The 15,607-nt window shown below is 40.4% G+C and overlaps 1 protein-coding gene across 2 annotated transcripts in view; it reads left to right on the top strand.

Annotated features, from left to right (window-relative positions):
- Positions 1-15,607, top strand: part of LOC149819390 (uncharacterized) — a 112,958-nt gene that overhangs the window by 69,238 nt on the left and 28,113 nt on the right. The gene's annotated exons all lie outside the window — the stretch shown is intronic.

The raw sequence follows: 15,607 nt of genomic DNA, 5'->3' as shown, positions 1-15,607 counted from the left end.
TTTAGAGTTTATACAAAAGAGGAATTTTCAAGGAAACCCTCATGCAAAATTACAGAAATGTCCTCAGAAGCAAAACATCAGGAAACTAGTCTCATCTTGATATCATCATGTCATCGTGCTATCACTTGTCGTACCGACCTAATCATCACCTGTACCCATAAGATGAGTCAGTTTCATGAAAAACTAGTAGGTGTACAAATAACAACTTAGAACAAAACTAACACATGCTTTATTTTATACATGATATGCAATTTAACATAAGTAAAAATAAGCATGTTAATCTTGTTTCTGTATCGTTCCAATATTATCAGATGTCTCCGGAGAGTGAGCAAAATGAGCATAATTCAGAACCCAAACTAATATATACATCGTTCATTTTCCGGTGTGCAAGTTAAAATAAGTAAAGTGAACATGATAACTTTGTGTCGATATTAGCTGTCTTGAGGGTACGCACAGGAGAAACGTAGAAACAACTGAGACTGTCCGAGGGGTTGTTATGCTATACATTTTTGATATCCCGAACAACTAGCTGAGTTCGCTCTTAAGGAGACGGTCAATGATAGAGAAAAAATTCTTTAGAGGCCACTCGTTCAAGGGATGCATCCAATTTTTGCAGAAGTCCATGGGATCTACCACCTAAGATAATTTTTTGTAGTCCCATCCCCTAACTCTGATGACTGGAGACACCGAGTCATTTTCTCGAGGGGTAGTTGTTAACAATCTTTCTATCAGAGTTTTTGTATCATCCCATCCTCTCCCTTGATGAAAACAAATAGGCAAATGAGTACGTTTGGTTTTATTTAACTGAAGACCCATTCTACATGCTCTGGTCTTTCAAACCAGTTCGACTATCTTACCTGTGAAGGCAATTATCACCATTTATGTGATTTCAACAATGTGTATTTTGCACGCTTTGAGGTTATTATAAACCTCTCATCCAATCATTGTAGTACTAACATGTCGTGCATGTCTGATAGTACCGCTACGATGAGAGGGGTATAGGTTTCTCAGAAAGAAACCCCAACTTTATTGTGTTGTGAAAGAAATTATGTAACCATTTTAGTTTAATTTGACATTCTCTGGTCTTTCAAACCAACTCGAGCATCTTGCCTGTGAAGTCGATTATTACCATTATGCGATTTCAACAATGTCATTTTTGCACGCTTCGAGGTTTCCATAAACCTCTCATCTAATCATCGTAGTACTAACATGTCGTGCATGTCTGATAGTACTGCTACGATGAGAGGGATATCTGTTTCTCAAAAGAAACCCCAACTCAATTGTTTCGTGAAAGAAACGATGTAACCATTCTAATTTAGTTTGACATGAATTAGTCTTTTAAAGTACTTTTATATCATTGCGCAATTTACACGATACGAGATCACCACGAATCTCTCATCTCGTTATCGTAGTATCAACATGTTGTGCATGTTTCACGATACCCCTTACGATATAAAGGGGGTATAGGTTTCTAAGAAGAAACCCCGTCCAATCACATTCTCATGCTTCTAACCGGGGATATCAGAGTCATATCGGATATTAAATCGAAGTTAAAACTTTTCCCCCTATCATGCCGCTTTGAGAAAAACTTAGTTGCAATTACACAACCCCCAAGTATTCAAAATTTGCTTTTCAAAACTACACATTTTGGAATGTTGGATTCTCGCAAGAAAAACCTTTTTCTTTAACGTTTTTGCGCTCATGCGTAAACCCATGGCTTTTGTAAAAGCGCAAGCATGATACAAGGTATGATAGAATACGCACTTGCATCTATATATATATATATATATATTACATAATCCAGGCATGTGCACATTTCAGCGCGATGGCAAAGTATAAAGCAAGGCTCAATGTGCAAAATCGCACATCGAGCTAAATAAATGCGTAAGTAGTGGATGAGGTACGAAATTGTACCTCGACTAAATAAATGCGTAAGCAATATACTGTGCATGTGATAGCGCAGTGGAAAAGTAAATGACATAATGCAATGCTCGATATGTGAAACCACATATCAAGCTAAATAAATGCATAAGTAGAAGCCTGTACACGTAAAAGCGCGACGGCAAAGTAAATGACATAAAGCAGTGCTCGATATGTGAAACCACATATCGAGCTAAATAAATGCGTAAGCAGAAGCCTATGCACGTAAAAGCACGACGGCAAAGTGAATGACATAAAGAAGTGTTCGATATGTGAAACCACATATCAAGCTAAATAAATGCGTAAGCAGAAGCCTGTTCCCATAGAAGCGCGACGACAAAGTAAATGATATAAAGGAAAGAGGATAAAGATTGCAAAACTACGTCCTTGAATTAAATGCGTACACATATATATATTCTATATATATATTATATATATATGTAAATATATATATTTAATTTCAAGTTTTAAGATTTGTTCGTCTATTATCCTTTGTGCAACTTTTCCCTACCTCGGAGATGGTCGAACTTGCAAACAATTCCTAGCGTAGGTCTTTAAAGGCTTATGCCTTGGTGCACATGCCGCATCTGTTGCGTCGATGGGGTGCGCTAAAAGTATTTTGTCGTACTGCGAAAGAAACAATGCAACCATTAAATTTAACAAAGAAAGCAACAATTGTGTCGCAGGGGTCGAACCCGAACTTAGTTCGAGCCGAACGGATCGAGTCAGGCTCAGTGCAAGAGGTGGCTTAGTAAAGCTCGACTAAGCCAGGCTCAACTTGCCAGCTAAGCCAACTCTGTCTGAAAGTGGAGATCGAGCTGAGTTCAGTTCTAGTCGAGCTTAGCTCAGCGGGCTAAGCGACAAACATGAGGGGGCAGGCTCAGTGGTCAGGCCAAGCTTGGCCTGTTCCCCATGCTCGCGATAGGACCGAGCTCTTTGCTCGGTTCTTCAGCCAAACAAAAAGGTGGGGGCTGACAGGGACTGGCCCTGTTGAGGTCCAGCTCGGCTGAGGGAGCTGCGACAGGGAGTGGGCTCGACAGTCAGGTCGAGCTCGGCCTACCCACCTCCGGTTTGCTGGAAAAAGCGCAGAGGGAGGGAGTAGGAGGGCCGTGAGCCCAAGCCTTGCTCGGGCCGGCCCATTCCAGCAGCAGTCTTGGCTGCTGCCGTTGAGGGCCGCCGAGCATGTCCGAGAAGGAGAGAGAGGAAGCAATGCGTAAGGTGGGCTCGACTCAGTCGAGCCCAACCCTCTTCCTTCCACCCGAGTCCCAGGGGTACCTTGGCTCAGGTGGCCTCCAACCACCATGCACAAGGCGCAGGGGAAGGAGGCAAGCTAGAGGGAAGCGAGAGAGGGCAGGAGGGTCGCCCCTTCTGAGCGCACACAGAGAGGGGACATGGGCCCCTCGTGTCTGTGCAAATCAAAAGAGCGACAGGAGGCAATGGTTCTGCCTCCTGTTCGGCCAAACAGAAAAATAAGAAGAGACGGGGGAGGAGGGGAGTGGTTTCTGTTAAAATGTATCTTATATATATATATATTCTGTTTATTACATCAATACCCGATAGGGGTATTTTTGTAATTTCACTAGTTGTTTTAGAAAACAACTATTTTCAGATTTTGGTAAAATGTATTTTTTCTTTTTTATTTTTCTTCTCTCCAACCATAGAGTCGTTGGAGCCCCCAACGGTCACAAATGTGACCGTTGGGGGCTCCCAACGACTCCATGGGAGCCCCCTTTTGGGCTCTCCTTTTGAGGCATTTGGCCTCCCCTTCTCTCCTCTCCCTTTTGTATAAATAGGGGTGATCCCCTTGTATATTTTTCATTCTTGAGAGCTCTCTCTCTTCTCAATAAGAGGCTTTTTATATTGTTGCCTTCTTAAAGGCTTGTGCTTGTATTGTCCCTTTGTGGACTTGTGATATTGTCTCTTTTATTCATTGTTGTAAGTGCTTGTATGCACTCTTTATATTTCCGCAATATCTCATTACATGGTATCAGAGCCACTCGATTCTTGAAGGAAAAGTGTGGTTCGTGTATTTCATATTTAGAGGATATCTTCTCACTTCTTGGCAACATCATGGAGACAAAGATTGACCTTTCTTTGAAGCTCAATGGAAAGAATTATATGATGTGGGCATCGGCAATGAAAAATAATCTCAAAGGAAAGAAGCTTTGGGGTTTTGTCATGGGTACCGTTCCGGAACCTAAGCTTATGCTCACAAAGATGGAAGAAGGTCAAGAAAAGGCTCTTGAAGGAGATGCTCGCCTCAAGGCCATTGAAAGTCATCAAAAGGAAGTGGAAGATTGGGAAAGCAATCACGCAAAAATCCTTGCGTGGTTTATGAACAATGTGGAGCTTAAGGTATGTGCTAATATAGCTAAATTTCGTAGAGCCAATGAGGCTTGGTCCTTTATGAAGGGTATGTATACCCAAAAGGATCTTGCAAGGGCATATTTCTTGCAAGAAAAAATTAGAACCACCAAGCAAGGTGATTCTAACATTCAAGACTATTATAGTGCTTTAAACCCACTATGGGATGAATTGGCTCTCTTGGAGCCAAAATGGGTTTCTATGGAAGATATTGATTTAAGGCAAAAACAAATGGAACAAGAGCGATTGTTTCAATTTCTTTTTGGGCTACGTCCCGAATTTGAGCAAGTGAGATCTTCACTTCTCCATAGATCTATTTTTCCTCCTATTGAGGATGCTATTGCCGAAATCACTCAAGAGGAGACAAGGCTTGGCATGAGTAAGCATGTTGATGAAGTCCTTGCCGTATCAAAACCGGGTAATAATGTTAGAAACTATAAGCCTCCTCATTTTGGGAAACAAGGAAACTACAATGGAGGAAGAAAAATGATTGTTTGCCATTATTGCAATGAGCCGGGTCACATTAGACCCACTTGTGCAAAGCTTATTGGAACCTTCAAGCCTAAAGTGGCTTCTCTTGAGGAAACCACCACCAAAGAAGATGAAGGCAAGAACAATGACATCAAAGAAACTCTTGGACAAATATCTATGGCTCTCCAACAAATGCTAAAGGTTTCTTCCTCCACATCGGGTGCGGCTATTGCTTCATCATCTTCACCCGGTACGTATTCTTGGATCCTTGACTCCGGAGCTTCCTTTCATATGACCCCTCATGAAAATGCACTTATTCATGTTTGCACCAATTCAAAGGACTCTTGTGTCTCTACGGCCGATGGAACCTTTTTAAAAATTTCAAGTATTGGCTCTTTTTAAGATTCACAAAATTTTTGTGTCCCAAAAGTAAGAGTTGTTCCCAAACTAAATTTAAACCTATTTTCGGTTTCTCAAATTGCCGACCATGGATGTGAAATATCTTTCTCATCTAATGGATGCTTTGTGCAGGATCTCCGGTCCGGGAAGCGGATTGGGCAAGGCCATAAAAAGAGAGACCTCTATTATATGGACCATCTTGATCTCCCTACAAACTTTTTTTGTTCTTATGTCCAAGAGAAAAACATAGAAACTTGGCATAAGAGACTTGGTCATCCAAGTTATTCTAAAATGTATCTCTTTCCTTTTGGAAACAAATTTTGTAAGGAAAAAGAAATTAATTGCAAAGATTGCATTTTTGGAAAAATGAAGTCTACTCCATTTCCAACTAGAACTTTTCTTTCATCAAGGCCTTTTGAATTGGTGCATTCGGATGTGTGGGGGCCCTCTCCGGTTATGTCTAAAGGGGGTTATTCATATTATGTTACGTTTATTGATGACTTTACTCGGTATGTTTGGATTTATTTCCTTAGTCATAAATCAGAAGTATTTGCTTTCTTTAAAGATTTTCATAAAAAAGTTCAAAATCAATTTCAAAATAACATATCCATTTTAAGGTCCGATTTCGGTGGCGAGTACTTATCTCACGAATTCCAAAACTATTTAACCCAAAATGGCATTTGCCATCAAAAGTCATGTCCTAGGACTCCCCAACAAAATGGCCTAGCGGAAATGAAACATAGGCACATTATAGAAACTGCTAGAACATTACTTGTTTCTAGAAATATTCCAAAGAAGTTTTGGGCCGAAGCCGTTCTAACCTCAACCTATCTAATCAATAGAATGCCCTCTTCTAAGTTAAAAAATGTTTCTCCCTATGAAAAACTCTTTAAATTTTCACCTGATTTCAATCGTCTTCGTATTTTTGGTTGCAAATGTTTTGTTCTATTATATAAAAGGGATAAGTTATCTCCAAAAGCAATTGAATGTGTTTTTTTAGGATATGGTGAAAATAAAAAAGGGTATAGATGTTATGATTTTAAGAATGATAAACTATATATTTCAAAAGATGCAACATTTCTAGAAGAGGAAAACGGTTTTGATAAACTAGAAGAAACAAATGAAATTGACTATATATTCTTATATGATCTTATTGATGACATACAAGAAGATTTTCTTGAAAACATTGATCATTCTCATGAGGTATCCCCTCTTGACATAACTCTCTCAAATGATAGTGATTTAAATATAAATGTTCATGATAGTGAGACCAATATAAATGTTTACTCAAGAAGAAATCAAGAAAATCCTATTAGTGCCCTCGAAAAATACTCTCAAATTTCGGAATCCACTGAGGAATCACAAGTTAGGCATTCTTCTAGAATATCAATACCCCCAAATAGGTTTGTATCCTATGATTCCTTAACTCCCAACTATCGGGCATGTTTAATAACCCTACATTCTTATTTTGAACCAACACACTATAATCAAGCTAAATCTATACCTCATTGGGTTGAAGCAATGCAAGTTGAACTTAATGCATTAAAAAAGGCCAATACTTGGGAAATAGTTAATCTACCCTCACACAAAAAACCTATTGGTTGTCGCTGGGTCTTCAAAGTTAAAACAAAAAGCGATGGCTCTTTAGAACGATATAAAGCTAGATTAGTTGCTAAGGGATACTCCCAAGAATATGGCATTGATTACGAAGAAACATTCGCTCCCGTAGCTCGAATGACTAGTGTCAGGACCTTAATGGCTGTTGCATCAACCAAAAAATGGCCTATTTATCAACTTGACGTAAAAAAAGCCTTTTTAAATGGAAGTTTAAGTGAAGAAGTTTATATGGATCCGCCACCCGGAATAAATATTAAGAAAGGTCAAACTCTTTGGCTTTTGAAGGCATTGTATGACCTTAAACAAGCACCTAAGGCTTGGTATGATCATTTCAGTGATATCATGATAAAGTTAGGATTTCACTTTTGTTATACTGATACTGCTCTTTTTGTTAAACATGCAGGTTCTAGTATCGTAATTTTGTTGCTTTATGTTGATGATATGATTATCACTGGGAATGATCAAAATAGTATTATTGATGTTAAAAATATGTTAAAAAATAATTTTGATATGTCTGACTTAGGATTTCTCAGATATTTTCTTGGAATTGAAGTTGCATATTCTCTTAGAGGATATATTTTGTCACAGATGAAGCTTGCTGCGGATATATGTTCTAAGTCTGGAATTTCTGATGATAAGAAAGTAGAGACTCCCGAGGTTATTAATGCCAAATTGCGGTTGGAGGATGGGGTTCTTCTGGAAGATCCCACACCCTACAGACAATTCATTGGGTCTCTTACCTATTTAACCATCACCAGACCAGATATCACTCATGCGGTTCACTCTGTTAGCCAATGTCAGCATGCTCCTACAACTGTGCATATGAGTGCCGTTCTCCGAATCATCCGCTACATTCGGAATACCATCAATAAAGGGCTATTTCTATCCTCCTCTTCTTCCTTGAATCTTCTTGTTTATACTGATGCAGATTGGGGAGTTAATCCCAATGATCGAGTCTCAACTACTGGTTTTTGTGTTTTTTTAGGAGACTCTTTGATTGCCTGGCGATGCAAGAAGCAGCAGAAAGTTTCACTATCATCCTCTGAAGCTGAGTACCGAGCTATGGCAACCACGACAATGAAACTTGTATGGCTTCGCAGTTTGCTTAAAGACATGGGAGTTGATATTACCGAAGCCTCAAAGCTATGTTGCGACAACAAGAGTGCCATCTATATTGCGAGCAATCATACTTTTCATGAGCGTACAAAACATATCGAAATGGATTGCCACTATGTTCGTGACAAATTCTTGCGAGGAACTATTGCTCTTCCCTATGTCACTTCAGAATATCAGTTGGCGGACTTCTTCACTAAAGCTCTTCCGGCTCCTCGCTTCATGTTTCTTCTTGGCAAACTTTCCGTCATTTCTCCGTAAAGTTTGAGGGGGGTGTTAAAATGTATCTTTTATATATATATATATATATATATATATATATATATATATATATATATATATATATATATATATATATATATATATATTCTGTTTATTACATCAATACCCGATAGGGGTATTTTTGTAATTTCACTAGTTGTTTTAGAAAACAACTATTTTCAGATTTTGGTAAAATGTATTTTTTCTTTTTTATTTTTTGTATTTTTTATATCACAAAAGGGGCTCCAACCATAGAGTCGTTGGAGCCCCCAACGGTCACAAATGTGACCGTTGGGGGCTCCCAACGACTCCATGGGAACCCCCTTTTGGGCTCTCCTTTTGAGGCATTTGGCCTCCCCTTCTCTCCTCTCCCTTTTGTATAAATAGGGGTGATCCCCTTGTATATTTTTCATTCTTGAGAGCTCTCTCTCTTCTCAATAAGAGGCTTTTTATATTGTTGCCTTCTTAAAAGCTTGTGCTTGTATTGTCCCTTTGTGGACTTGTGATATTGTCTCTTTTATTCATTGTTGTAAGTGCTTGTATGCACTCTTTATATTTCCGCAATATCTCATTACAGTTTCCTCCCCCCTGTCTTTACCAGAGGGATGAGAAAAAGGGGGGTAGGGGGTGGCGGCTTCAACCGCCCCTTCAGGTTGGCACCCAATGGCCACAACAGCCGACGACTGCTGCTGTCCTCTGAGAAAGCAGAGGAAGAAGAAGCGGGGGAGGTAGGAGAAGGAAGCTCGGGTGAGCCTGAGAGAGAGAGAGGACGCTGCGTACCTGAGGGTTGAGGTTTTGCCGGCCTCTAGGTTCGAGCTTTCGGGGTACTTAGGGAAGAGCAGAGAGAAGGGGGATGTCGGGTGAGGGGGGGGGGTCTGCAGAGGGGAGAGCGATGGGAGTGAAAAGAAGGCATTATTATCTTCATTGTGTATGTCTGACCCGATCCATTTGTATAATGGATCGGGTCCAGATCCAGTTCATGTATTGTAAATTATCATTTTGTAAAAGGGTATTTTCGTACCCTAATGTTTTACATTTTATTTTAAATAGAATGAGAGGGCAGTCACGATGGACTGAACCCTCCTTCATCTGGAATCTCTCTCTCCCTCTCTTCTCTTCTCTCACTGTCGATTAGGGTTTCATTCTTTCATGGTATCAAAGCCAGGCGTGGATCTGCGTGAAGAAAGCCAGGCATGGATCTGCGTGAATCTGCGTGAAGAAAGCCCAGCGTGGATCTGCGTGAGTCTGCGTGAAGAAAACCCAGCGTGGATCTGCATCAGCCGTGAATCTATGTGAGCAAATCCCAGCGTGAGCCCATCAGCGTCAGCAGAGTGGATTTATCAGCCGTGAATCTTGAAGAAAGCCCAGATTCATCAGTCGTGAATCTGTGTGAATCTGGGCGTGAATACCCAGCCGTGAATACCCAGCGTGAATACCCAGCCGTGAATCTGCGTGATTCTGGACCTTTCATCAGCCGTGAATACCCAGCGTGAATCTGTCTGATTCTGGTTCTTTCTTCAGTGTGTTCCTACCAACAAAATCTGTGTCTAATAAAATCAGGTTCCCCCTTTCCTTTGTGAAAATTCGATCATCTTTCTATCCGTGGTTAATTTCTGCTGTTTTCTTGTTGTTTTTCCTACATTTAATCTATGTTTTTTCCCTGCTACCTGCTAATCATTGTCAATCTACCTCTCTTGATCTGTGATTTCCTCCTGCTGTTTTTCCCTGCATTGAATATGTGTTTTCCTGCTACCTGCTAATCACTATCAATCTGTGATTTCTATAATCATTGACAATCTACCTCTCTTGATCTGTGATTTCCTCCTGCTGTTTTTCTTGTTGTTTTTTCCCTGCATTGAATATGTGTTTTCCTGCTACCTGCTAATCACTGTCAATCTGTGATTTCTTTTCTACCTAAGTGTCAGTTCAAGCATATTCATCAAATGGAATTTACTCACGGGCAATCATGTCTGTCCTCAAGTTTTCTTGGTCAACTAGTTTCTGAAAAATTGAATAACTGCAATTTCTTAACCTGGAAAAGACAGATTATTCCGTTTATAAAGAGTCAGGACCTCTCTGGTCACTTGGATGGATCGGTCCCACCGCCTCCAGAATTCCTTTCGCAAGAAAAGGCGGACGATAAAGGAGAACAATCTGTTGTTCTTCACAAGAATCCAGAATATGTTGCTTGGATGAAGAAAGATCAATCGCTAGTGGCATACATCACTTCAACTCTTTTACAGGAGGTCCTTATTGCTCTTCCTGATGATTGTTCGGCAAAGGAACTGTGGGATACGTTAGTTCAAACATATTCACAAATTTCTTAGGCAAGAATCATGTTTCTTAAGCGAGAATTTCAAATGCTGAAGAAAGATTTCATGTCTATTATGGAATACCTGAATAAAATGAAAGGCATCACAGATCAGTTGGCGGTTGTTGGGTGTCTTGTCAGTGAAAAAGATAAAGTACAACAAACCTTGAGTGGATTGGGGCCAGACTATCATGTTATGACGACAACCTTACTATGTCTACCAGAACTTCCAAAGTTTGAAGATCTTCGTGCAAAATTATTGCAATATGAGATGAATCTGAAAGGTTCCTCTGAAACCTCTCATGGGAATTCCGGAACACAAGATGTGCTGGCTATGGGAATGAGTTATGGTCGAGGTAGAGGAAGTTCTTTTCGAGGAAAAGGAGGCCAAGGGAGAAATAACTATGGAGGTCGTGGCATTCTTTCAACACCCAATGTCCAGGGACAACGACCCATTCCCACCTGCTTCCTATGCAACAAGAAAGGGCACATTAAAGCGAATTGTTGGTTTAATTCCCAAAACAAAGGGAAAGCTCCACAAGCAGAGACTAAAAGGGATGGAGAAGTAAAAGAGTTACTGTTGGCAGCCTTGGCAGGATTAAATATGAAGCAAAATGACAAAGGAATTTGGTATGTCGACTCCGGAGCAGCTACTCATGTTACAGGTGATGTAGGTAAGCTCTTGACTCTTACACCTTATGTTGGAAAGAATAGCATAGTCACAGGAGATGGATCCCATCATGCCATCTCACACACTAGAAATGCCATTATACACATGTCAAAATCCTCTCTTAAACTTCCAAGTGTCATCCATGCTCCTAATATTCAAAAGAACATTGTTTCTGTCTCAAAACTTGTTGATGATGCTAATGCTTCAGTCAAATTTACTCCCTCTTCTGTTTATGTCAAGGATCTTCGCACGAGGAGGATATTCGCTGAAGGACAACGATGGGGCAACATGTACATCTTCCAAGAAGATCCTTCCTTCATTCATTCCAACTATTCATCCTTGAAGCCTCACCAACGTCAAGTCTTTGATTCTGATTTTATATTTAATGTTTCTGAAAGTAATAAGCCAAGACTTTGGCATAGTCGTCTTGGCCATTGTGGTCGTCATTTCATTGAAAAACTTGTCATGAATAATCTTATTCCTAAGTCCAGTCTGAGTTCAGAAGTTGTTGATACAAAATGTTCTAGCTGTCATCTATGTAAGAGTCATGTTTTACCTTTTGCTTCCATTAATAAAAGAGCTTCAAGGCCATTTGAGGTCATTTGTTCAGATGTCTGGGGTCCTGCTCCAATTACTTCTTTTTCTGGCAGTAAATACTATCTTATTTTCATTGATAGTTACTCACGTTACACTTGGATATTCTTTATGAAGCACAAATCAGAAGTTTTTGGATTGTTCCAGAAATTTCACTCTTTTGTTCAAAATCATTTCTCTATCAACATTCTTAATTTCCAGTGTGATGGAGGAGGTGAATTCTCCTCGAGTGATTTTGTTAATTTTCTTCAACATAATGGGATAAAGAGAAGAGTGTCTTGCCCTGATACACCTCAACAAAATGGGATTGCTGAGAGGAAGCATCGACATATTGTTGAGACTGCGATGAGCATGATGCACGGGAGCAATCTCCCATTATCATTATGGACTGAGGCTTTCCACTCCACAGTTCATGTGATAAATCGCTTGCCCATGAATATCTTAGAAAATAAGTCACCATACTTCTCGCTTTTTGGCATACAACCTGATTATCATGAATTACGTGTGTTTGGGTCTGTTTGTTATGTGCACATTGATAGCTCACTCAGGCACAAGTTCCAAGATAAGGCTTTGAAATGCAGGTTTATAGGATATGCAGAAGATTACAAAGGGTACAGGTGTTATGATCCCCTGAGTAAGCGTGTCAAAATATCAAGGAATGTTATTTTCGATGAAATGAACTTTGCTGATCAGGATACTAATTCAACTATGGTGGATACTGATAACTCAAGCTCCAGCATTGAGGTATACTACCCATGGTTAAATTCAGAACTCTTCTCCAACGGTACAATAGACTGTCCAGAAAATTGCAGTCAAAATGAGCCACATGAGGATTCAACCAATGAGACTCAAACAAAGGAAACTGTCACATATGACTTGGAGCCAACAAGGTATAAGGGAATTGTGTACACTCGGCGAGAGAAAGAGCCCTCATTCATTCCTTGTACGAACACGGATCCATCTGGATCATCCGTTTCGCAGCAAATGGATATCAGAAGATCTTCACGGATTCGACATCCGCTTCACAAGTGGGTAAGTTATAAAAATTTTTCAATGGATTTTCAGTTATTCTTGACATCCATAAGTAAAGAGGATGAGCCTCTTATGTTCTATCAAGCTGCGAGCTCTAGAAGATGGGTAGAAGCAATGAATGAAGAAATGGAGGCCTTACATGAATGTGGCACATGGGAGATTGTGCCTAGACCACTGAACAAAAATGTCGTTGGGTCAAAATGGGTGTACAAGATAAAATATAAACCAGATGGGAGCATCGAAAGGTACAAGGCTCGACTTGTAGCCAAGGGATTCACACAAGAGGAAGGCCAAGACTTTGATGAAACTTTTAGTCCTGTTGTTAAGATGGGGACTATTCGTATTGTGTTGAGTCTAGCCATTAAACATGGATGGACATTGAGTCAGCTGGATGTAAAAAATGCTTTTCTGCACGGGGATTTAAAAGAAGAGGTCTACATGGAACAACCCACTGGGTATGCAGAACGAAACGCCAAAAAATATGTATGCAAATTAAAGAGAGCACTCTATGGTTTGAAACAAGCTTCTCGTTCCTGGTTCGGCAGTTTTTCTCTAGAAATACAACGGCATGGCTTTTCTAGGTCTCTTCTGGATCACTCATTATTCATTCACAATGAACAAGGAGTTACTACTCTTCTATTGATATATGTAGATGATATCATCATTACAGGGAATTGTAAAAGCCACATTGAGCAGGTGAAGAAGTTATTAAATCAGAGATTTAAGATGAAAGATTTGGGAGAGCTGCGATATTTTCTTGGGGTAGAAGTTGATAACAAGAATGATACACTTACCCTTACTCAACACAAATATACGCTGGACATTCTCGGCAGAGCAGGCATGACAGATTGTAAGCCGTTAACAACTCCAAGTGTCATTCATCAGAAATTGAGTTCGCAAGAAGGGGATATATATGGAGATCCCACTAAGTATCGCAGTTTAGTTGGCATGTTGCAATACCTGACTTTTACTAGACCTGACATAGTATATTCGGTTAATCAGGTATCCCAGTTTATGCATGAACCTCGTGTGTCACATATGGAGGCAGTCAAACGTATACTTCGCTACCTAAAGGGTACAGTGGGTGATGGGCTGGTATACAAAGGCAAGGAAGAATTAGATCCAGGTGGGGGCCATGAGATTATTACTTATGCTGATGCTGATTGGGCGGGGGATCCAGACGAACGACGATCAGTATCCGGTTACTGCAGCTTCATTGGGCCAAACTTGGTATCCTGGAGCAGTAGAAAACAAAAGGCGGTTGCTAGATCGAGCACTGAGGCTGAATACAGATCGATGGCCACTGCCACGGCCGAGGGTACATGGATAAGACATCTTGTGACTGAAATGGGAGAGCCGATTGCTCGATCACTGTTGCTGTGTGACAATCAAAGTGCCATCAACATGTCATTCAATCCCATTCACCATAGTCGAGCAAAACACATTGAAATAGATCAACATTTTATTAGGAAAAAGGTTGAAGACAAAGAGATTGAGCCCATGTATGTGTCAACTAAAGAACAAGTTGCTGATATCCTCACTAAAGGGTTAACAAAGGATATATTTTGGTTTTTGAAGAACAAGTTGTTCATGGTCCAACACCATGCACAACTTGAGGGAGGCTGAAAAGAAGGCATTATTATCTTCATTGTGTATGTCTGACCCGATCCATTTGTATAATGGATCGGGTCCAGATCCAGTTCATGTATTGTAAATTATCATTTTGTAAAAGGGTATTTTCGTACCCTAATGTTTTACATTTTATTTTAAATAGAATGAGAGGGCAATCACGATGGACTGAACCCTCCTTCATCTGGAATCTCTCTCTCCCTCTCTTCTCTTCTCTCACTGTCGATTAGGGTTTCATTCTTTCAGGGAGGTCGCAGGGAGAGAGAGCAAGGAGGTAGGAGGTTGGCCGGCGCAACGAGGGGCTCCGGCAAGGGTTGAGCGGGGGGGAGGGGGGGCTCAGGAGAGAGAAGGAGTGCAAGGGGGTTTCGGTTTTTTCTTAAACAACCCCCCCCCCCCCCCCCCTTGCGGCTGTTTAAGTAGGAAATCGGGGGGGTGGGGGGAATGGATCCGGATCCAAAACGATTTTTTTTTTCACGAGTCTTACATTATATCTGGATGGTATTTATCCAAATTTGGACCAGACCTTAAATAAATGCAGCCGGGTCTATTTGGATCTCGTTCAGAATCTGGTAAGGTCTGTTTTACCTTTTCCGCATAAAAAAAACTGGTTTTATCCATTTTTGGTGGATCAGATACCACATAAAGCTCAGATCCTAGCGGGGTCTGGAACGTCACTATGAGATCTGAGTCAGTTCTGGATCCAATCATGGCCCACTTATCATAATGTGTGTAAGAGGAGATGGTGAAGCCTGACCCAACCCATACCCGACCTGTTTTCATGCCTTCTTGTGTTTATCTTTTTTGCTCTTTCATCGATTTGCTTTCATGACACAGTCAACATTAATTTAGATTCTATTCTTTACGATCTTGTCATTACTCTTATAAAACAAGTGCAAGCTTTCACACATGAACATATGAAAGGATGTCCTAGTAAATTGTCAATTTTGAGGTCTGGCATAATGTAGAGGATGTTCTGAATATGGGACTACCATGCTTAATGCAACCCAACGGGGAACATTTCGATTATGGAGAATGTGATTAGACATTCTGCACTTTTCCGTGCAGAGCAGATTTCTGGTTCTTGTTTGTTGATTATCTGCTAATTTTCCTGTTGATGGGGTTCAACGTTGCATGCAGTTTTCTTACTATTTTAGTATCTGTTTACTCGGAACATAATAATATGAAATCCAATTTCCTTAGGTATCACCACAAGTACGTAGCCTGAA

This window comes from Nuphar pumila, chromosome 13 (assembly GCF_984573655.1).
Source record: "Nuphar pumila chromosome 13, dmNupPumi1.hap1.1, whole genome shotgun sequence".
Classification (NCBI taxonomy): domain Eukaryota; kingdom Viridiplantae; phylum Streptophyta; class Magnoliopsida; order Nymphaeales; family Nymphaeaceae; genus Nuphar; species Nuphar pumila.
This window is presented reverse-complemented; position numbering and strand designations above follow the sequence as displayed.